Raw genomic sequence first — 22,204 nt, 5'->3', positions numbered from 1 at the left:
AGGTGTACACAGGCACCGAAGCACTTTAAAGGAATCTACTTCCAAATCACCAATTTCCAGAAGTACCTTTCCTAAAATGGATCTGCCTGAGATGTGCCTGTGGAGGGTGGGATTCTTTTTTGCTACCACCCCACACAGAGCTGGGCTTCCACCATCCCGCTTGATACATTGTTTCCCAGGAATATAAACCTCCCAGATGCCTAAAAGGTCATTTAAGGGAAGACTGGGAGAGAGGTAGGGTGGGATTCTTTTTTTCTTTACACAATTGGCTCTTATCCTGTATGCTAATACAGCATTACAAATAATGTTTGCTGTTAACTTGTTATATAATCATGTAATGTTTTTGTATATAACTCAGAGAGAGTTCAAAGAATTGAAGGGAATTTGCAACGCCTTTCACTCATTTCCATCCCTTTGTATGACTGGTGTTTGGTACTCTTTGCCTAACTAATGCTGAGATGTATCTCATTCTAACATATGATCATTCATAAATACCTTTACTAATGATTTTTTAGAAGATCAAATCTTTCCTTGAGGAAAATATTTTGAATTAAATTTTAATTTTGTTTTTTATTTAAATCTGTCAAAGTTTTAACTATATTATTTATTATTTTGATACTTTGTAATGACAATGCAATCGAGAAAAGCAAAAGATATTTAGTAATTAAGCTTCAAGGTCACCAGAATATTAAAACTAAAAAAAAAAAAAATGTTAAAGACAGGGTCTTACTATGTTGATCAGGCTGGTCTCAAACTCCTGGCCTGAAGCTGTCCTCCTACCTCAGCCTCCTGAAATGCTGACATTACACACATGCAACCCAGCTGGAGTCATTCTTGACTCTGCAAATGACCTCTCAAGGTTGGCTTGCACTCTCAGGACGGGGACTTGCACTTAGTCCATCTCCACTCATGGCCCCCAGCCAAGGGAATGCTCCAAGTACCCTGGATGGGCTTTCTGACAGTGCTTGGAGAGGGTGTGTATGAGTGTGTAATGGGAGCCATGTGTTGGGTGTGTGCGTTTGCTTTGAGGTGAGTGTATGCATGGCAGGGACGCCTGTGTGTTGCTTTGTGTGCTGCGTGTGTTTGTGTTGGTGTATGTGTCAGTGTTGTAGAACTTTTTCCTTAGTTCAGCTAAGAGCCGTGTTCCTGTCACACGGCCATGAGAGATTAGGCTTGCAGACACTTGGAAGGGTGAGAAAAAATGGAATGTATTGGGCAAAAGAGAAACAGGGGCCCTCCGCAAAGCCGGAGTCCCTGCTAGTGTGCTTTCCGCCCCGCAGATTGAATCCCAGTTTCCACTCAGGAAAAGGAGAGGCCAGGCTCCTCCCACTCAAAGGGTGTGAACTCCCCCATGCTCCACCCCAGTGTGCACTCCTCCCAGTGCACAGGCCAGTCAGAGGGCCTTCCACGGAGCCCTTCCCACCTGGCTGTCTCATCAGTGTGTGTGTGTGTGTTGGGAGTGTGTACATGTGAGTGTGCGTGTCTGTGTGTGGTGTGGTGTGTGTGTGTTGCTGTGTGTTTTGGGGGTGTGAGTGTGGTGGGGTGTGTGTGTTCATGTGTGTTGGGGTGTATGCACTTGTTGTGTTGTTGTGTGTGTCATTCTGTGTGGGGTATAGGGGTTAGGGGTGTGGGGCTTGGGGAGCAGCAAGGCCTGCTCCTGCTTTCCCCTCCTGGAGAAGCCTCATCTCTCTCTCACACGTGACTGAGCCCTGCTAATACCCAAGTCCACAGCAGCATCTTCAGTTGTCAGGTTTGAACCTGGGGAGGAGGATGATATAAAAATGCAGCTTGAAAATTTGTTCACAATGGCTTAACAACTGTTGAGGAGATTTGTGGCTTCCTTCTGGTGAAGGCAGGGAAGTATAAAAATACTCAAGTGAGGAAATGGTTATAAAAAATTGAGCCGTCTTTAATCCACTTCAGTTTAATAGTCCCTCTTGGAAACATACTTACCATGTAAGCCATGTCGAATGTTATCGCGCACTTGAACCTAATGTTGGCTTCACACAGTGGAAGCCCTGGCATGGAAATTGTGTCTTTAAATCCTCTTTCAGATTAATTGCATCAAGAGTAGCATTCCTTGTATAAAAGGATAGACGGATCCTCCCAAAGGACTTAAAAACCTAACAAGAAATCATTTAAATGAGTAGGAGGCTGTCAGAATTGTGTATCTGATGTCACAGCACATTTATTCTTCACATCCCAATCCTGCTACCTGGGTTGAGGCATCTTTTGCTACAGATGGCAGGAACACGGGCAGAGGCTGCCAGCCTGGAGTCACTCCATTACTCTACTGTAATTCTTCCCTGGGGTGCCGCACTGCAAGGCCACCCTGAGAAAATGTGATAGACCCATGTTACGGAACAGATCAATTTACATGTTCAACGCAAAGGGTTTCTTTGCCTCACAAAGGGATTCCCAGGAGGTTTCATTTAAATAGAAATTTCCTCTAGTGCCTTTAAACGGATTCTATTTACAAAATATCTATAAACAGCAAAATCTCAGGAAACCATTTTTGTAAGTGAAATGAGGTCGACTGCTACTCAGCGTGCATTTCAGAGTCCTTTAAAGGACCCAATGGTAACTGGAGAAGATGAAGTAGCTGGAAAGCTTTTAAAATGATTCCAAAGAAGGACAATCAATCTGCCAAGAAAGGCATTGTGGCTGTGAAGCCTGGAGGAACAGGCAATCTGTAGGCTTCACTAAGGAGGTTAGGCTTTGGAAGATCTGATTCCCACCTCTCCAGTCTCAATACCTGTTCCCAATTCCTCATTTACGCAGCCCAGGTAGACAAGACCTCCTTGGGTCTGGTTGCAACAACAGACTGTCCAAGCTTTCCAAAGCATAACTTGAGCCCGAGCCAGTTAATATGAAAACCAGAAAAAAAATGCTTTTCCCATGAAAGTGCAGTTTTATTAAAGTAAGAATGTAGATATGACTAAGGTAGGAAACCACTCCTCATATTGTCTTATGCCCAGTTTCTGCCACCAAAGAAAGAAGAAGTAAAGACTAAAAGGCAGAAATGAAATCCACAGGCAGATAGCCCGGTGCATGCCCTGGGCCTGGTAGTTAAAAATCAGCCCCTGACCTAACTGCTTGTGTAATCTATAGATTCCAGACATTGTGTGGAAAAGCATTGTGAAAATCCCTGTCCCATTCTGTTCCGTTCTAATTACCGGTGCATGCAGCCCCCAGTCACGTACCCCCTGCTTGCTCAATTGATCACAACCCTCTCACACAGATCTCCATAGAGTTATAAGCCCTTGGACAGGAATTGCTCACTTGGGGAGCTTGGCTTTTGAGACGCAAGTCTGCCGAAGCTCCCGGCCGAATAAAGCTCCTTCCTTCTTTAAGCCGGTGTCTGAGGAGTTTTGTCTGTGGCTCGTCCTGCTACATGACTACAGCTTATTATCTTAGCAGTGACTAAGAGTTGTCATGCATTCTAAAGTAAATGTACACCTCAAGAATCTAAACATAACAGAGGAAAGGAGAACTACTCTACTGCCATTCACAGACACGTACTCAGAAGGAATGGTTTTTGGCTTAAAAATGTAACTGAGAGAGATAGGGCGAGATTTGTTAAAAGATGCAAATTACAACCAGATGAGAGGAATAAGTTCTAGAGTTCTATGCTACTGTAGAATGACTGTAGTTAACAGTAATATGTTCTGTAGTCTCAAATAGCTAGGATATTGAGTGTTCCCAAAACAAAGAAGTAAATGTTTGAGATTATGGATATGCTAATTACCCTGATCTGATCACTGTACATTACATGTATGGAAACCTCACTATGTACCCCATGAATATATACAATTGCAATGTGTCAATTCAAGTATTTTAAAATGTAACTGAGTTCTTTCAAACGGTGACTTGGTCATTCCCAAGCTTTGGCTGCCTGGTCTTCGTATTGCTGAGGAAAAAGGCTTGAAGAATTGCATGACTCCATAAAAAGCTGATTTCTCATTCCTGGGAGACCCCAGGAGATACAATTGTGAAAAGCAGATGAGAAGGAGGGGCTGATTTGTATGAGAGCAGACAGTCCCAGCTCTGTATGCTGGGAGCAACCTTGCAAATTAGAAAAAAGTTTCTCTTCTCCACATAGGCTTTATCACCATACGGACTGAAGTTGTCTTCTCAGCTTTTGCAGAAAGACAGTCTGAAATCATGGGACACACACTGGCACTGGAATGACTGAGCCCCAAGCTCCAGTGTGAGAGCAGGGTAATTTCACACCCACAGCAATTCCGCTGGCTGATGAATAGAAGCCTTCATGTCCCACCTGCTTGGCCTGTGGTGATGATTAAATGAGACAATGCTTTTTGCATGTTTAGCACAGAACCTGGACGACAATACACTCAGTCAGGGACTGCTGCTATTAATAGATGGTGTTATTAATAGGAACTTGCCCCTGCTAATCTTCACCTGTTATCTGTTATTCTTTAATAGGAGGGCAGCTTCAGTTCCTTTGCCTTTCACTTACTTTGAGTGGCCTATCAATTGCTTTCCTGCTCACCTAATTGTTCAAACAAAAGAGCCCTTTGAACCTGCACCTTTGTAGCAGGAAAGAGAAGAGCTTTTGCTCCAGGCCAGCTCTTCTCTTCTGGAGGGCCTTGCTGAGACCAGCCTTGAGCCAGGTCACTGTGACTCCCACCTCAGGCCTCCACACCCCTGGAACTAACAATACTCATTAGTTGCAGTGCCTACCTGGAGAAGAAGATGTTTATCACTTTTGCATTTTCCCATTATGTTTATAAACTTCCTTCAATGGGATTTCTTTTTTTTAAATCATTTGTAAACACATTTGAGCAAAATAGTCTCACAAATAGAAAACAAACCAAAAAACGATTGTGCAGCCAGAACCTGGAGAGGTTCCTATGCTGTTCTAAGAATTTTTAGTGGTGTTTATGGACGGTAGAGACCTCTAGAATGGTATTGCTCAGGGATTTGGTATGGTGGGATTGGCCAAGACAGCAGCTGCAGGTTTCCAGCAAGGGGGTGTGGAAGCAGCTGTAGGTTGCCAGCAAAGAGGTGTGGCATTGTCGGGGTCCTCAGTGAGAAGTTGGCTGCAGTCACATGGTGGAGGTTGCTGAGGGCCCCAGCTGAAGGCAGAGCCGTGGGCTTAGAGAGATGCTTAACAGACAGAGGCTGTGGATGGAGATTCAACAGGACACTGTGCCTAGTTGGCTGGGAGGGGTATGATGCATCTGCTCTGAGTGACCAGCAGGTTGCTTGTACCAGGCTGGTGGATAATACTGGAAGAGGTGAGCGTCTGCCTGGGAAGTGTGAGCTTTTCATGAAGTGAACTTGGACTGCAACAGGCTCTGCTAGGGGTACTCAGTAGGCAGCCTGGAAGCCAAGTCTGAGACACTTCAAATTCTATTTGGAAGAAAAAAGAACATAAATACCTAAGGAAAAACTCTGTCAACTAAAATAATAGTAAAAAAACAAACAAAACAAAACAAACAACAACAACAAAAAAAACAGAACTGGGTGACTGAAGTGGTGGTGCACACCTGTAATCCCAGCTACTTGGTAGGCTGAGGAATAAGAATTATTTGAACCTGGGAGGCAGAGGTTGCAGGGAGCCGAGATTGCACCACTGCACTCCAGCCTGGATGACAGAGTAAGACTCTGCCTCAAAAAAAAAAAAAAAAAAAAAAAAAAAAGAATAGAAAGAAAGAAAGAAAATATTTTTGGCACTCGTAATAGGAAAAGGATTCATATGCATAATACTCTAAGAACTTCTACAAATTCACAAGAAAAAGATAAGCTCAGTAAGAAAATAGTAAAAAGATAGAATAGGCTTTTCACAGAATAAATCCAAAAGGTTAGTAAACATAGGAATACATGCCTTCACTGAGAGTAAGGAAAATATAAAATAAAGCAACATGTGAAAATATCTTCTTCGCATGTGATTGACAAACCTTAAAAAAGGAAAGAAAAGAATAAAATACTGAATGTTTTCACAAAGGCAAGAAATAGGCAGTGGTGTGCATTGCTAGGGGAAGTCGGAATTGTCCCAATTTGGGAAAGTAATGCAACAACATCTGTTTTAAAATGACATACTTTTACAGAACTATCCTGTTTTTATGACTATTCTACAGAAATAAAAGCCCATAAAGTATATACGAAAACAGTATTGGTTATGATAACAAATAACCAAGCAGATGCAAATTAGAAACAGCCTCAATACTCATCATAACTGGAGGGATGGTTTGATCAGCTGTGTCCATCTATACTATGAAATATTATATGACTATTGAAGAGAATGAAGTAGCTCCATATCTATTGCCATGGAGGGATATCCATGATATATTGGTAGAAAAGAAAGGCAACTGACAGAGCAATTAATACAACATATCCCATTTCTGTAAAAATCGACAATATGATTTTCACTCTCTGTGTGAATATAGACTTGTCTGAGGAGTCACAAGGATGTGGACAGATAAATATGTCTGTTGACTTTGGATACCTGGGAGAAGTGGATAGACACTGGTGGTGAGAGATTTGTGACAATGTGTACAGGCTTTTGTTGCAGTGCTGTGCCACTTGTGTAATTTAAAAATTTATTTTAAGAATATATTAAAGGCTGGGCACGGTGGCTCATGCCTGTAATCCCAGCACTTTGGGAGGCCAAGGCAGGTGAATCATGAGGTCAGGAGATCGAGACCATCCTGGCTAAGAAGGTGAAACCACATCTCTACTAAAACTACAAAAACAAACAAACAAACAAACAAATTAGCCGGGCGTGGTGGCAGGCACCTATAGTCCCAGCTACTCAGGAGGCTGAGGCAGGAGAATGGTGTGAACCTGGGAGGTGGAGCTTGCAGTGAGCTGAGATCGCACCACTGCACTCCGGCCTGGGCGACAGAGCGAGACTCCGTAAAATTTTATTTTAAGAATATATATATATATACACATACATATTTTAGACAGAGTCTCACTCTGTCACCCTAGCTGGAGTGCAGTGGTGTGAAGGTGGCTCACTACAGCCTTGACTTCCTGGACTTAAGCAATTCTCCCACCTTAGCCTCCTGAGCAGCTGGGACTGCAGGCATACATCACCACGTCCTCCTCCAAAAGTGCTGCGATTACAAGCATTAGCCACTGCACTTTTTTAAAAAGAGAGAATTTTTCAAATTTGACCCAGATTCCCAGACCCCCATTCTATTTGAGCAAATGAAAACAAAGCCTGGGAATCTGCCTGCTAACAAGAAACCCGAATGGTCCTTGATACAGTGGCTGTGGCCTACACCTTAGGAAGCACTGTGGTCAGTACAAGCCTCTTAGGGGAAAGCAAGAGGACCCGGAAAGGCAGCAAGGTTCATGTGAGATTTTACAGAGGAGTCGCTGGAAGAAGCAGGAGGTAGGCAGGAGAACTGATGGGCAGAAAATGAGAGAAGGGAAGAAGGAAGGCGTGAGTTTGTGAATGTGAGGCATCTCTTCCTCTAAGTCAAGAAGGAAGAAGTCAGGTGCCCAAGAGGAATATGCACAGAGTAGAAGAAATTTCTAAGGGCAGGAAAGAAAATTCACAGAGTTCAGATAAGAGTGAGGAACATGGAGAAAAAGTAGGAGTAGAAAGGGTGAGAAGTGGCATAGGCAGCGAGGAAGACAGGAAACTGCCAGGCTGCAGACAGGCTGGCTGTGTTCAGATGTGCGGTTTGCAGTGGAGCTAACCCAACACCTACAGGACCAGATAGGACACACTGTGCCTTCCTCTCCCCAAAGAGGAAGCATATAGGGGTTTGGAGTGGGTTATTCCTCTGCCCCCAGCCATGATGTACAGGAAGAGATAGGAATAAGATTGTAATTTATGATTTGCAGTTATCATGAGCATGAATTTGTTTAGGATCTCAATTGGGAGGCCTGGGAAATAACACCAATCATGTATCAAGTGCCAGATGCAGTACAAATAACCTTTCAACAACGTCTTGGGTTAAATCTTACTATATGCATTTCCAAATTTAAAAACCAAGATTGGACTTCCTTATGATTCCACATTTGTTCACACAGTGGCAGTTCCCATACTGGACACACATTTCTCCCTTATTAAAGCTCAGGTTCCTTTACCATCGTCCCTATAGAGAGGGACCTGCCAGGGTGCCAGGAGCAGGGAAGGGGGGCCCAGCAGGGAACATAGCCTTTTGTCTTCCAGAGTCAGTGAACAGGCTGGCATCAGCCCCTCAGGCTGAGCTCATGAGATTCTAGATGGCAGCTTTGTTGATGACTCACCCACCTCACAGTGATAATGTCACAGTCTTGCTGAATAATGCAGCACAGAGCAGAGGTCAGGGCTGCCTCCAGGGTCCCTGCCAGAGTCCCAGGACATAGTTGGGAGCTTCACAGTTAGCCAAGAAAAATGGGTCAGCCCTCTCCGCTCATCCTTCCTCCCTCCTCCTGCTGGAATGGGGCATTGTTTCTCCTTTCTCTGTCACTGTCCTCAGCCAGTGCTTAGAGTGGCAGACAGAGTGATCCTGACCGCAGGCCACAGGCTGAAAGCTGTCCACAGAGACTACAGTGTTTGGCCAAAGGGGGCTTTCCAGGAGGGCTGTGTGAAAACCCAGACCTCTTATTAAGGAAAGATTTGGGGTGGGAAGAATAGGCTGGAAGTGTGTTCATCTCTTATCCAATAAGTATTAGTGAGTGCCTACTGTAGGCTAGGATTCCCGGGGGTCAGGGACACAAAGCAATTGAGACCATCTGCTGTGGAATCTCGTGTTTCATTCACTCTTGTGGCCCTACACGTGAAATGGTATCTGACACATGTAGGCACTTGGTAGGTCTCTACTGAATAAATGAATGACAGGCTTGGTTTCAGCCTTTATGAAGCTCATAGTCTATGGAAGGCAAACATAAAATCACACAATTAATTCACTCTGATGGTGATAGAATTATGAAGTGCAAGATGAGTTGCAATTATTTTGAAAAGCTTTAAAAGTTTTTTGCTTAAGTGACATTTCTTTTGAGAGTCTTCTCAGTTTTGACATGAGAAAAAAATCTTAAAAGTTAGCATAGGTCTTGGGTGGAATTGTAGCTATAGACAGACAATTCAGCATGCTATACTCTAATGCGAGGACAAATGCCTTTCCGTTTCTGTGAGAGAAAGAAAAAATAAACTCAGCTTCTCCTACATCCTCTCATAACACAGGATACTTCTGTGACCTCTGTCACCAGTGTATGAGTATTTCTCCCCACCATGCAAGCAAGCAATTCTACAGATTTTCCAGTGGACACTAGCTGGATGTCCTTGAATTCAATTCAATTCTGTCACTATCTGCCTGAAGATAGCATCTGATCTCACAGGTTGAGGGCTCAGTCCCACAAGACCTCCACCACTTCTGATGCCAATCACAAGCCCCAGGTTATTTTACTTGTGGTTTCTGACTGACTGGTTATAAATCTGGGTTCCTATGAACCTGTCCTTGGATTTGATTAATTTGCTAGAGCAGCTTGCAGAACTCAGAGTCACGTAGCTGTGTTTACTCATGTATTATAAAGGATATTATGTAGGATACCGATGGAGAGAGGCACAGGACGAGGCATGTGGAAGGCACTCAGAGCTTCATGTCCTCTCCTGGTGTGTGAGCCTCTAGAAACCTCCATGAGTTCAGCTGTCTGGAAGTTCCCTGAATCCTGTACTTTGGGGTTTTGTGGAGGTTTCATTATGTAGATATGATTGATTAAATCATTGGCCATTGATGATCAGCTCAACCTTCAGCCCCTCTTCCCTACCCTTAGGTTAGGGGTAGGGGTGAAAGTTCCAACCTTATAATCACATGGTTGGTTCTCCTGGCCACCAACCTCCATCCCGAGGCTATCTAGGGGCCCAGCCAGAGTGGCCTGATTAGAACAAATGATGCTACTAGCACTCCTAGCTCTCAAGAAATTCCAAGGATTTTAGGAGCTCTGTGTCAGGAACTGAGGGCAAAGACCAGTATGTGTACAGTCATATGCCAAATAATGACATTTCAGCCAAGGATGGGCCATACATATGATGGTGATCTCAAAAGATTATAATGGAGCTGAAAAATACCTATCCCTTAGCGATGCATGTCATGGTTGTCATAATGTCGTAGTGCAATTACTTTATTTTTTAATAAATTTAGTGTAGCTAAAATAAATTTAGTGTACAGTAATGTAATGTCCCAGGCTTTTCCATTCACTCACCATTCACTCACCACTCACTCACTGGCTCACTCAGAGCAACTTCCAGTCCCACAAGCTCCATTCATGGTAAGTACCCCAGACAGTGTACCATTTTTCACCTTTTTTTAATTTTTTTTTTTTTTGGAGACAGAGTCTTGCTCTGTGGCCCAGGCTGGAGTGCAGTGGTGCAGTGGCGTGATCTCGGCTCACTGCAACCTCCACCTCCCAGGTTCAAATGATTCTCCTGCCTCAGCCTCCCTAGTAGCTGGGATTACAGACACATGCCACGATGCCCAGCTAATTTTTCTACTTTTAGTAGAGATGGGGTAGCACCATGTTGGCCAGGCTGGTCTCAAACTGCTGACTATAAGTGATCCACCCACCTCGGCCTCCCAGGTGCTGGGATTATAGGCGTGAGCCACCACGCCCAGCCCCAGTTTTCATCTTTTCTAACCACAGGTTTATTGTACCTTTTCTGTGTTTAGGTATGTTTAGATGCACAAATACCACTGTGTTATAATTGCCTACAGTATTCAGTACAGGAGCAATAGGTTATCCCATATAGTATAGGTGTGTAGTAGGTTATACCATCTAGGTTTGTGTAAGTACTCTCTATGATGTTCAAACAACAACGAAATCACCTCATGACGCATTTCTCAGACTGTGTCCCCATCATTAAGCAATGCATGACTGTACTTCTTATTATTCCACAGTGGCAAAAATAAAACAGAGCAAAACAAAACAGTGTGTGTGTGTGTGTGTGTGTGTGTGTGTGTGTGTGTGTGCATCCAAGTCTCTATGTCTGCACAGAGTAAGGGTCTGTGGCCCTCATCAATAGCATCTCATGGGCTTTGGATCAGGCATTTGTCATTTGTAATACGTCTCCCCCCTTTCTAGTTATTGCTGGGTAAACCAGTTCAAAAACGTTCATTTCTGCCTCATTCTTCATCCTCTAGCCCCACACCTCTCCAGGATGGTCAGAGGCCACCTTAGATGGTCCTGGCCTGCCCTGCGCTAACTTCCCTTTCTCTCACCCCATGAACCCTTTGTGAAGAGTAGACTCTCTCCCTCCGCTCCACTGCCCCAGTGACTTAGCTGAGTTCATGACCATTTACAAAAATAAACAACAAATATAGTGGGCTGTGGGGGGAGACAACGCACTTTGGAGCAAGAGGATCATGAGTCATGGTTTGGCTATTTCTCTGAATTCTAGTCTTGATCAAGTTACGAAGCTCCCTGTGCCTCACTTTTTTCATCTGTAAACTGGGACTGGTGGTATGTATTATCTACCTGACCTGGTTGTTGAGGAGATAAGCCCAAATTGGAGCAGGCGTACAAAAGGCCAGGAATGAGAGCAGATTGTGCTCGAGGGCTGGGACACAGCAGCTCCTCCGACAGGGCCCTGACCATGGCAGGGAATATAGACTCATGACCAGCCCCACACCCCAGAAGAAAGTCAGATGAAAACTGAGATCACTTATTTTCTAAGGTCCTTCTTTCCTTGGGGAGTGACTATTTGCATGGCCAGTGTAAGAGTGAATGGATTCAAACAAGATAATGGGAGCAACTGTGGAAGCTTGGTCCAAACAACTTGAGTTGACCTCCTTAAGTGTAGCCTCCTGTGGTGATAGGGCACAGGAAGTGAGGCGAATTGTTGCCTCTTTGTCCGGTTAACGCTGAGTTACCGCTCAGAGAACCCTTTAGATCCTGGGATGAAAGGAGCTAGATTTCTTTCTGCCCGCGATTCTAGAACACCGACCCTGTGGACACACCTTTTGTAAAACTGCCAAACAAAACCACATGGAGTATTTATAACCAAGGAAAAATGGCTCGGACTCCCCTTCCCTCAGATAGCAGGAGCGTCTTACGTAAGGGGCACTCAGTGGTGTTCACAGAGCCAACAGCATGAGTCACTGACCCCTGAGGTCATTCTGGCTCTTCTCAAAGCAAACAAAGTCCTGTTTTATAGATACAGGTAAGAAGTGAAAGAAAAAAGAAAAAGACAAAAGTTAAGAATCTGAAGGCACCCAGTGAGCGGTGGGGACAAACACATTCTCTGTTCATTGCTGGATTCCCAGTGACCCTCGCAGAGGCAGCACATTAATGGTTCAAGGCCTTTGCACCAGCGTGTGATGTAATCGCCACAGCTCAGCAGTTTGCTGAAGGAGCCACCCAGCCACTTCTTACAAGTACACACGTATCCGTGGTGCAAATGCTCTCTGTGCCTGTTCCCTGGGCACAATTCACAACAGAATTTAGAACTGCACCCAACACGCCTCCCTGCACTAAATATCTGTCATTGCTGGTGTGTGGTTCTGTCACAGAAGCCCCTAGGCTATTCAGAAACTCTCAGGAGGTCAGAAGGGCTCCCTTTGTCCAGAGCTCTGATTAAAGATTAACAGGCTGGAGTCTTTGGGCCTGGCAGGGCCTAATGTAGGCTGCTGTCTCCTCTCCAGGGTGAAGGAGCTATGTGGGGCAGACTCAGCACCCACCGGATGACGAGAACAAAAGCCACCACACCCAGAGGCAGGATCCAGCATCCTGATCCCAGCTCTCCCTAACCTTCTCGGGGCCTCTGTTTCCTCAGCTGTGACATAGTGGGGTTGAACCTGACTCCTAGAGTACATGAGAGAGGAGGTTTGCGAGGGAGTTGGGCTGGGGTCTGGCCTGCTGCTGGGGCCCTGAGCCCTGACTGCCCCATGGAAGCACAGCAGTGCAGCCCACTTCTCTGTCTGTCAGGGCCTCCAGCCTTTCTCTTCAAGGTTGCTGAGGAAGTTCCAGTGAGTTCCATCAGGAAGGTGTGCTGGGGAGGGATCGCAAATGGCAGATGCAAACACTAAGCCACAGGAAGCTCCCCATGGGACCACCAAGTGAAAACTGAACTTTGCCTTGCTCAGGGGAGCAGCCTGACATGTTTTTTTGTTTGTTTGTTTGTTTTTTTTTGTTTTTGAGACAGAGTCTTGCTTTGTTGCCCAGGCTGGAGTGCAGTGGCACGATCTCGGCTCACTATAACCTCCGCCTCCTGGGTTCAAGTGATTATCTTGCCTCAGCCTCCTGAGTAGCTGGGATTACAGGAGTGTGCCACCACACCCAGCTAATTTTTGTATTTTTAGTAGAGACAGGATTTCACATGTTGCCCAGGCTGGTCTCGAATACCTGACCTCGTGATCCACCCGCCTTGGCCTTCCAAAGTGCTGGGTTTACAGGCGTGAGCCACTGCGCCTGGTCACCTCTTGGGTTTTTATGTTCTGTGAGAAGTTTTGTTGTTTTCTTCTTTTTAACGAGAGGATTTATGAGAATTCCTGCATTTTAACATCTATCCTGACACCGAGATGGAAGGCATTCTGAAACTACACGTAATCCAGAAACGTGAACTTCCACCTCGTACCCAGAGGCCTCGCCCAACATCAGGTGCTCTCAGGCTCCAGATCCACTTTCAGTCAGGAAAACAAATGAAAATACAAAAGCAAGCAATTGAGTGAGCCATCTCTTAAGGACTGAATTATGGGGCATCTATACTGCTCTTTGCCCATTTTTCTTTCCCAGTCAGCGACGTTGCTTACACTACACATAAGATAAATGCAACCTGGAAATGCAGCCTTCCCATTTTTGTGCCAAGCAGGTGGAAGCTTCTCCCTGCTGCTATGTGGTCCTGACACACATACTTCCCAGTTAAAAACAAATAAAAACAGAAATGGCCCCACCAGCACTAAATAAAACACCATATATCTCCTTTGGTCCAATCACCCCATCTCACGTGGCTGAGCGACGCTGGCAGAGCACGGACCCCTGGATGCTGGGTAACCGCAGCAGAGATTCTCTCGCTCTGTAAACAGGCTGCAACCCGAGGAATGAATGTGCGCCTTCTTCTAGGGCCGCTCCTACCCTTTGCTTGCACAGCCTCTCTCTGTGCTCTGGTTCATTACAATGCTGAAGTCACTTTGCTTATCAGGGACCTTTGAGCTGCAGAGCACTGGCAGAGGCTGTGAGGAGGGACAAAAGAAACAGACTGTATTTCTGGCCCTGAGGAGTCTACCTTCTAAGGAAGAAGAAGCAGGTAAAGTGCATATAAAAGATAATATGTTACAACATACATAAAAATGCAAACTTCTCTGCTGTGAACAATACTCTTAAGCCCTGGGGGCTATGGGATTAGTGAACATGTCGACCGGGTAACTCAAGGAAAGCTTAGCGGGGTGGTGAATCCATCACTGATCCTACTAGCACAGATAGGCAGGTGCAGACACTCCAGTCAGTAAAGGCTTGCCCTCCAGTGCACATGCTAGTGCAGGCATCCCAGGGTAGGAAACCGTAGGCAGGTTTGTTGCAGTAGTGTGGGAAAGAGAAGTAAGAAACAGGGGTGAGCCACGGCAAAGGACTTACCCATGCAGAACATCAGTGTCCGTTCACACATCTGTCCCTTTAACAAATGTGTATTGCCTGTTCTGACACTGACATGGGCATTCATGCATGCTGACAAGTCTGACTAATTCTGATAGGCAATCAGCAACCAAGCAATGATACAGTCAGAGTAGCATTGGAAGAAGAGATTTTTGAGATGACATGAAGAAAGGCTTAGAGGATAATAGAAGCTGGAAATGAAAACTCAGAAAATAACAAGACTTAGGTGGGTTTTATTTAGGAAAAAAATTAATGACACAAAACTTACAGAATTTTGGCCTCATTGTTTTGTGGTATTTTTAATCAGCTTAACATGTTAGAAATAGACACATAACATGCTACAAGAAAATACAGAGGACCCGGGCTTGGTGGCCGGAGCTTGTAGTCCCAGCTACTTGGGAGGCTGAGGTGGAAGGATCCCTAGAGCCCAGGAGTTCAAGGCTGTAGTGTGAGATGATCATGCCTCTGAGCAGCCACTACACTCCAGCCTGGGCAATGTAGTAAGACCCCATCTCTTAAAACAAAAAAACAGAGAGAGGTAGGTATTCACTAATATTAGTTTATGAAAGGCATAATTTTTTTCCAGCAAATTCAGTAAAACCTGGAGACCATAACCTGGGGTACTATCCAAAATGGTCGTAGATCCCACACGCTGTCCAACCACCTACCAACTCCACCCTACAGTCTTCCTAACAACGATATGGTTTGGACGTTTTGTCCTCTCCAAATCTCATGCTGAAATGTGACCTCTAGTGTTAAAGGTGGGCCTAGTGGGAGGTGTTTAAGTCATGGAGGTAGACCCCTCATTATTGTCTCAGTGCTGTCCTCATAGTACTTAATGAGTTATCACTGTATGGGCTCACTCAAGATCTAGTTGTTTAAAAGATCCTGACACCTCCTCCCTCTCTTTCTTGCTCCCTCTCTCACTATGTGACATGCCCTTGCCTTCCCCCAGGATGGGAAGCTTCCTGACACCTCACCAGAAGCTGAGCAGATGCTGGTGCCATGCTCGTACAGCCTGCGGAACCATGAGCCAAAGAAACCTCTTTTCTGTATAAATTACCCAGCCTCGGGTATTCGTTTATAGCAAAGCAGAATGGACTAAGATAACAAGCTAAAAGCGAAACGAAACAGAGACAATAGCTACTGGCTGAAGGAAGAGTCAACTGTCATGTTTGGAGCGTGAGTTAAGCCTTCAGAATAACCACATGGCCCTTAATTCATGGCACTGTCTTAAAGTACATGACCATACTCCCGGAAGCTTCCACCAGCTGGCTTCTCACAGCCTTCCTTCACTGTGGCTGTGCTTACCTTCTGGTCTGCCCAGCTCCAATCTGTCAAAGACCCCACAGGCACAGACAGCATGGTCAGGGCTGAGTGGCTGCCACACCTTGACCAAGCCCGCAGTACCAACTTTTGACCCAAGCAGTGTCCCCTGAGCCTGCTCACATCATGTGGCAGCCTTTTGTCTGCCTAAAGATGTTTCTTCAAACTCTCTCTGGCAAAGATTCACTCAGGAAAGGCAGCTGCCTCTCACCCTGTCAGATGCTATGTTCTGAAACACATTGGCCAAGAAGCGCTATACGTGAAAATGCCTCGCAGGGCTCCATGAGCTTACGAGCTGCAGGAAAATAAAACAATATTTTAACAGGCTTTCCAGCCAACAGGGATCCTGGGACTCTTATATTAGGATCCATGACTAATCCTGTCAAAACTAACACTGGCTAGAACAATATTTAGCCAGAAAAATTGCTGAAATCTGCCAGTGTGTGGTCCTCCGTTTAAGGACTCCTCAGGCGATTATACTGGGCTGGGGTTTGGGGAGCAGAGGGCTTTTCAGAAAATGTTTTACCTTACATGGAACAATTCCTGATGTATCCCAAGAAAAATCCCATTACCAACCCAGAGCCAGGCTGAACATTGGCAGGGGTCTTTCAGGCATTCTCTTTGGAGAGGGCAAACTGAGGTTTCCCCGAATGACATGTTAATTTTGTTCTTACAGCCTTGGGGTTAGCAAATTCTGTCGTGTGCCAAGATTCTGAGCCTTCTCCCTGAGCCATAGAAGGGAGGCAGGGAGGGGAGTGGCCATGGCTCCTCCCAGTGAAGGAGGAGGGAGTAAAATCCTCTCTGAGCTCCCAGAACTGATGCTGGCTCTCCAAATGCGATGGAGAGAGGGACAGCACCGTCCAGGAGCTGAAGGCAGTCAGATGTAAACTCTGTCAGGTTGCAGCAGCCTCAGCCCTCCTTTGGGTTGTTTTGTGTCTCTGCATCATGTCTTCTTGTACTCAAACACACACATGTGTATGCACATGCTCACACCAACACATGTGTTACACATAGGTTCACATAGGGACACCCTTGTACACACACTCATGCAAAGACACATGTACATATACACTCATGCAAGCAAACACACACACTGATGCCACAGGCACCTGTGTTCTCATATTTTACATCTTTTCATACTCTGAATACATGCATACAGACACATATACACACACGATCACACAGCACACACACCCCTATGTACACATATGTTTATGTAAGTACACACATACCCTTGGTAGGGGAAATGGCAGAGACAGGCATGAGTGCACAGAGCTGAGCAGAGAGAGGCAGAGCATTTGGTTGTGTCTACAAAGGCAGTCTGCACAGGCAGCCCAAGTCAAGGTTCTAGGTCAGGTAATGTTCATGGAATCCCCTATGTTCCCCAGTTCCACTACGGGCCAGCTCAGTATTATTGGGTTAGTAACTTAATCTGAGGTCCGGTTTCTTTTTCTCTAAAGTGAAAATGACACTATTTACTCATAGGACTTTGTTTTTCCTGGGGGATTAAATGAAATGGTTTATGTTGAAGCTCTTTGTAGAGTGCATTGCCATGAAGAATCACAGAGGAACCAAGGAAAAGGAAAGATGTGCATCCCTATTTACCCCTATCAGAAGATCCTTGCAGATTTTGAACCAAGGGTAAAAAGTTAATGAAAGTCCTACAATCAAAGGACATAACTCTATCTAAAGCTCAGAACTGCCCCATCTATTTGCATGCTATCGTCAATCCTTGTACGTCACCTGGTGAGGGAAGATGTGCCTGCACGGGTGTGAGACCTCGAACTGACTGGAAATAACGGTCCATTATACAATAACATAGAGTTATAAAACATACAAAAACATGCTGTCTTTATTTGAAATTTTGGAGCTCTGTTCATCATGTATTTTGTGTGTGTGTGTGCGTGTGTGTGTGTGTGTGTGTGTAGGGTTTTGCTGCTCTCTCACCCAGGCTGGAGTGCAGAGGTGCCATTAGGGTTCACTGTAGCCTTAACCTCCCTGGCTCAAGCGATCCTCCCACCTCAGCCCCCCAAGTAGCTGGGACTACAGGCGCACGCGACCACCCCTGGCTAGTTTTTGTATTTTTTGTAGAGACGGGGTTTCTCCATGTTGCCCAGGCTAGTCTCAAACTCCTGGGCTCAAGTGATCCGCCCACCTCCATCTCCCAAAGTTCTGGGAATACAGGCATGAGCTACCATGTCTGGTTCATCAAGGATTTGTTAAATTATTTGTATAAAAATAATTTTATTTTTAAAACATATTGAATTAACGTATTATTTATCTTGATTACTAAGTTCTTTGGTGCCCCCTTAAATTTTGCCCGGGAACCCCAGTACCTCTTCTCTTCCCCCAGCTTCAGGCCTGGCGAACTGCAGGTGCGTGTTACTCATCATCGTCGTGTTTAACTTCAGTACATCTTCTGGGCAGCCAAGTCACTCTTTCCTCCCCATCTGCCCTATCTATAAAATAAAAAATCATTGCAAAGAGTATAAAAGAAATTAGAAAGCAGGTCCTTGGTGTCTAGGACCTTACAATTCGATTGAAAAGCCATCCTGACTCAAGCCACGTAACTGCACAAACAGTACAAACAATTCTTGTACAGTTTTGGAGGAATCAAGACTAGAAGGAAGAATTCTGGGAGCCACAGTGCCCCTCTAACAGGTTGATCAAAGTGAACGTTCAATGAAATACACATTTAGATTAACACAAGAAATGGCATTTTCAACAGAGGAACATTGCACGGCTGAGGTGGTTGGTGCCTCCTTTCCTCCGGCTCTGGGGCAGATTTCAGTTCTAAATAACCATGGGTACACAAAAGCGATGGTGGTCAGAGCTCTCGCGCTAGAAAGAAGGGTTCAAATACTCTCAGTCGCTCATGAAACCTCACAGCAACTGGCGATGCTTTTTTGGGTCATTTTGGCCATTTCAGCAACAGACCTTCAAAATGGATCTGATTTTATGGGTTTTTTCCCCCACAATCACAAAAGAAAGGGAGAGGGAGATAAGGAGGATGAGAGGGATCTATCTGGTCACCAAAAATAAAAAAAATTAAAAAAAAAAAAGTCTGAGAAACAGTTACAACTAAAGGAGCCTGAGGAGACGCGACAACTCCACATAGTGAGGTATTCTAGATGAAGACTGGAACATCATAAGGACCCGAGGTAAAAACTAAGGGAATCTGAATATAGACTTTAGTTAACAGTAATCTATCAATCTGGGCTCGTTAGTACTCTACTGATGCAGGATGTTAATACGGTTAACTGTAAGGAGGCACGTGGAGACTTTTTAACTTTTCTGTAAATCTAAAAGTATTCTAAAATAAGTTTACTAAAACAAAGAAAAAGGTTTCAGTGGCTCAGTAAGATTAGAATCAGGAAGAGGGATAAAAATGTGTCCTGCAGGTATCAAAGGTCACAGTGACTTGGGCTAAAGGCTCTTCTCCAAACCTCCCTGGAGTCGGACACGTGCGGGGACATGATGAGGCGCTGGACAACAGCGAACACTTGGAGAAGGAGTCCAATAAAACCTCAGGTCATTAACCACAGCCAGGGTGTTCTGAGCTGAAAATGACTCATACAGAAATCCCCCAGACCGAAGCACAGGATGTCTTAGGCAAAGCAAAGTTCCTGCTGCCCCGGCGAGGGCCTGGGAGCTCCCAGGGCTGGCCCTGGAGGCTCTGGGATGGCCTGGACTCAGTTTACCCCCTGCCTCCTTGGCCTAATCTCAAAGTAGAAGAGCATAGTGCTGATAAGCCTCAAAATGGAATTAAAATGAGGAGTAATTAGAGTAACAGCATAGCTCAGGGCATATGGAAATTCTACAGAAGGTGGTCCCATCCCAGCCTCTGGGGCCCCCACCCTGTTTATTTTAAAGTTTCTTTATTTGGAAAACCATGGCAAGGCAGGGGCTCTCAAGCACTTAGATAAAAACACAGAATGTCATACTAAAGCACAACCTGTGTGTTGATGTGCACACACACATACCTATGCCCACACTCATGCACACACATATTGTCAGGCCCAGCGTGCAGAGAAAGGCCAGCCAGCCCCAGTCCTCCGCTCCTCTACCCCGCAGAGGGAACCTACGCTGTGCGCGCCACTCACAGGCTTCCCCTCCAGGGCACACCACTGCACACCATGTGTGTTTGCCTTCGGTTTCTCAGAAACCTGAAGAAAGTGCAGAGCTAGTCAGCTGAGGTCTGTGTTTATTCTTTCCGTCTAATTGGGAAGTTTCCTGAGTACCCCATGCCAAACAGTGCTCCCCGGAAAGCAGTCAGAGCCGAGGAGCCAAAGCACAGAACCCCACCATCCAGGGAGGCAGCGCTCAAACAATCGCAGCCAACAGGCCCATGTGATTTCACAGCAGCCAGATGGAGACAAACCACTCAACTCGGCCAAGAGCCTAGCGGGCTGCTGGCCTGCAACCTACTAGGCAACGAACAGCCAGGTGAGGTGTTCTGAGCCCTGGCACTTTAGGGGTTGGTTGGTCAAGACCCACAGAACCAGCACGACGGGCCCCTGGCCCACTTCCCACGGGCCCTGCATCATCATCTCAGGGACACAGTCCAGAGGAATTGGTGTTGGCAATTCACTTCTTCAGCACCTTGCCTCCCTCCAACACTAGTTCTCCCTTCTCCAATGCTAACTGAAGCTTTTCACTTTGGACTCCCTGAAAAGTCTTTCATCCCACCCTTATTCCACCTTCTGAAGCCACCAAATAGTGAATTTATTCTGTGCACTGCATTCCAGCTCCTTGTAGGGTTTAGTTGATTTTCTCCAGAGCCTTCTTTTCTCCAGCCTGGCTTCACTTTCTGTGACCATTTTGTTTACCTCTTCTGGATGCCTTGATTTACCAACATCCCTTAAAACTAAAAATACTGTTTTAGAGCACAGCTTGGAGTTTAGAAGGGGATCAATGTCAAGGAAATCTATCTATTCCATTGCTGCAGTTTGGGTATTCATCCCCTCTAAATCTCATGTTGAAATTTGATCGCCAATGTTGGAGGTGGGGCCTAATGGGAGGTATTTGGGTCATGGGGGCAGATCCCTCAGGAGTGGATTAATGCCCTCCCTTCGAGGTGAGTGAGTTCTCATTAGTTTCTGAGACAGCTGGTTGTTGGAAAGAGCCTGGCACCTTCCTCTCCTCTGTCTGTCTTCCTGTCTGACCATGTGATCGCCGCACACTCTGGCTCCTCTTCACCTTCTGCCATGAGTGGAAGCTCCCTGAGTCCTCACCAGAAGCAGATGCTGGTGTCATGCTTCTGGTACATTTATAGCAATACAAATGAATTAAGACACCTATTCTGATCTTTCCATTTTTAATACTATTTGATAACAAATAGGAATTTTAGTTTCTAATTAACAATCAGAAATTTCAAGCCCATGACCTTCCTAATTCTATCATTCCTTCTACATTTATTACCTGGCATTCTTCTGTCAAGCAGAGCTTTCCTTTAGCAACTGAAGTTATTTGGCTACCATAAAGTATATTTCCCATCGGAAGGGCAAGATTAACGATTATTATTCTTACATGACCTTCAGATAAGAAATTGATTATTTGCTGCAGCAAATAGTGCAAATGGAGGACTTTCTTCTCTCTCCCTCTCTCGATGATTAGTATATGATTATTATAGATTCATAGATTTTCTCCATTTTAAAAATGGAGAAGCCATAAAGCTAGGAGAGATTTTCCTCTTTCTTTTCCTTTTTTTTTTTTTTTTTTTTTCAGTTGGAGTCTCTCTCTGTTGCCCTGTTGCCCAGGCTAGAGTGCTGGGGCCCGATGTCAGCTCACTGCAACATCTGCCTCCCAGGCTCAAGCAATTCTTGTGCCTCAACCTCCTGAGTAGCTAGGATTACAGGTGCACATGACCATGCCCGGCTAATTTTTTTTTTTTTTAAATTTTTTGTAGAGAAGGGGTTTTGCCGTGTTGGCCAGGCTGGTCTCAAACTCCTAACCTCAAGTGATCTGCCTGCCTTGGCCTCCCAAAGTGCTGAGATTACAGGCATGAGCCACGGTACCCAGCCAGTTTCCTCTTTCAATGTTATGTAGCTAATAAGTGGCAGAGCTGGGACTAGAACCCAGGCCGGTCTAACACCGAGACCAATCTCCTAACTATTATACTCTCCTGCTTCCTCGTAGCCTTTTTTTTTTCTTTTTCTTAATCTTTACGTTTCCAAATATTGAGTTTGAAAGTACAAATTCTTGCAGTTCATTTGGTTAATCCTAGACCCAGATATCTAAGTTAATGTCACCTTTGTGGAGTATTGTCTATTCTGAAATTTCATTTACTCTTAATCATCATTCTATTCTTCCCCATTTTCAAAATCATGCT

The sequence above is a fragment of the Mandrillus leucophaeus genome, unplaced genomic scaffold (genome assembly GCF_000951045.1).
Source record: "Mandrillus leucophaeus isolate KB7577 unplaced genomic scaffold, Mleu.le_1.0 Scaffold604, whole genome shotgun sequence".
Taxonomy (NCBI): domain Eukaryota; kingdom Metazoa; phylum Chordata; class Mammalia; order Primates; family Cercopithecidae; genus Mandrillus; species Mandrillus leucophaeus.
Note: the sequence above shows the minus strand (reverse complement) of the source record.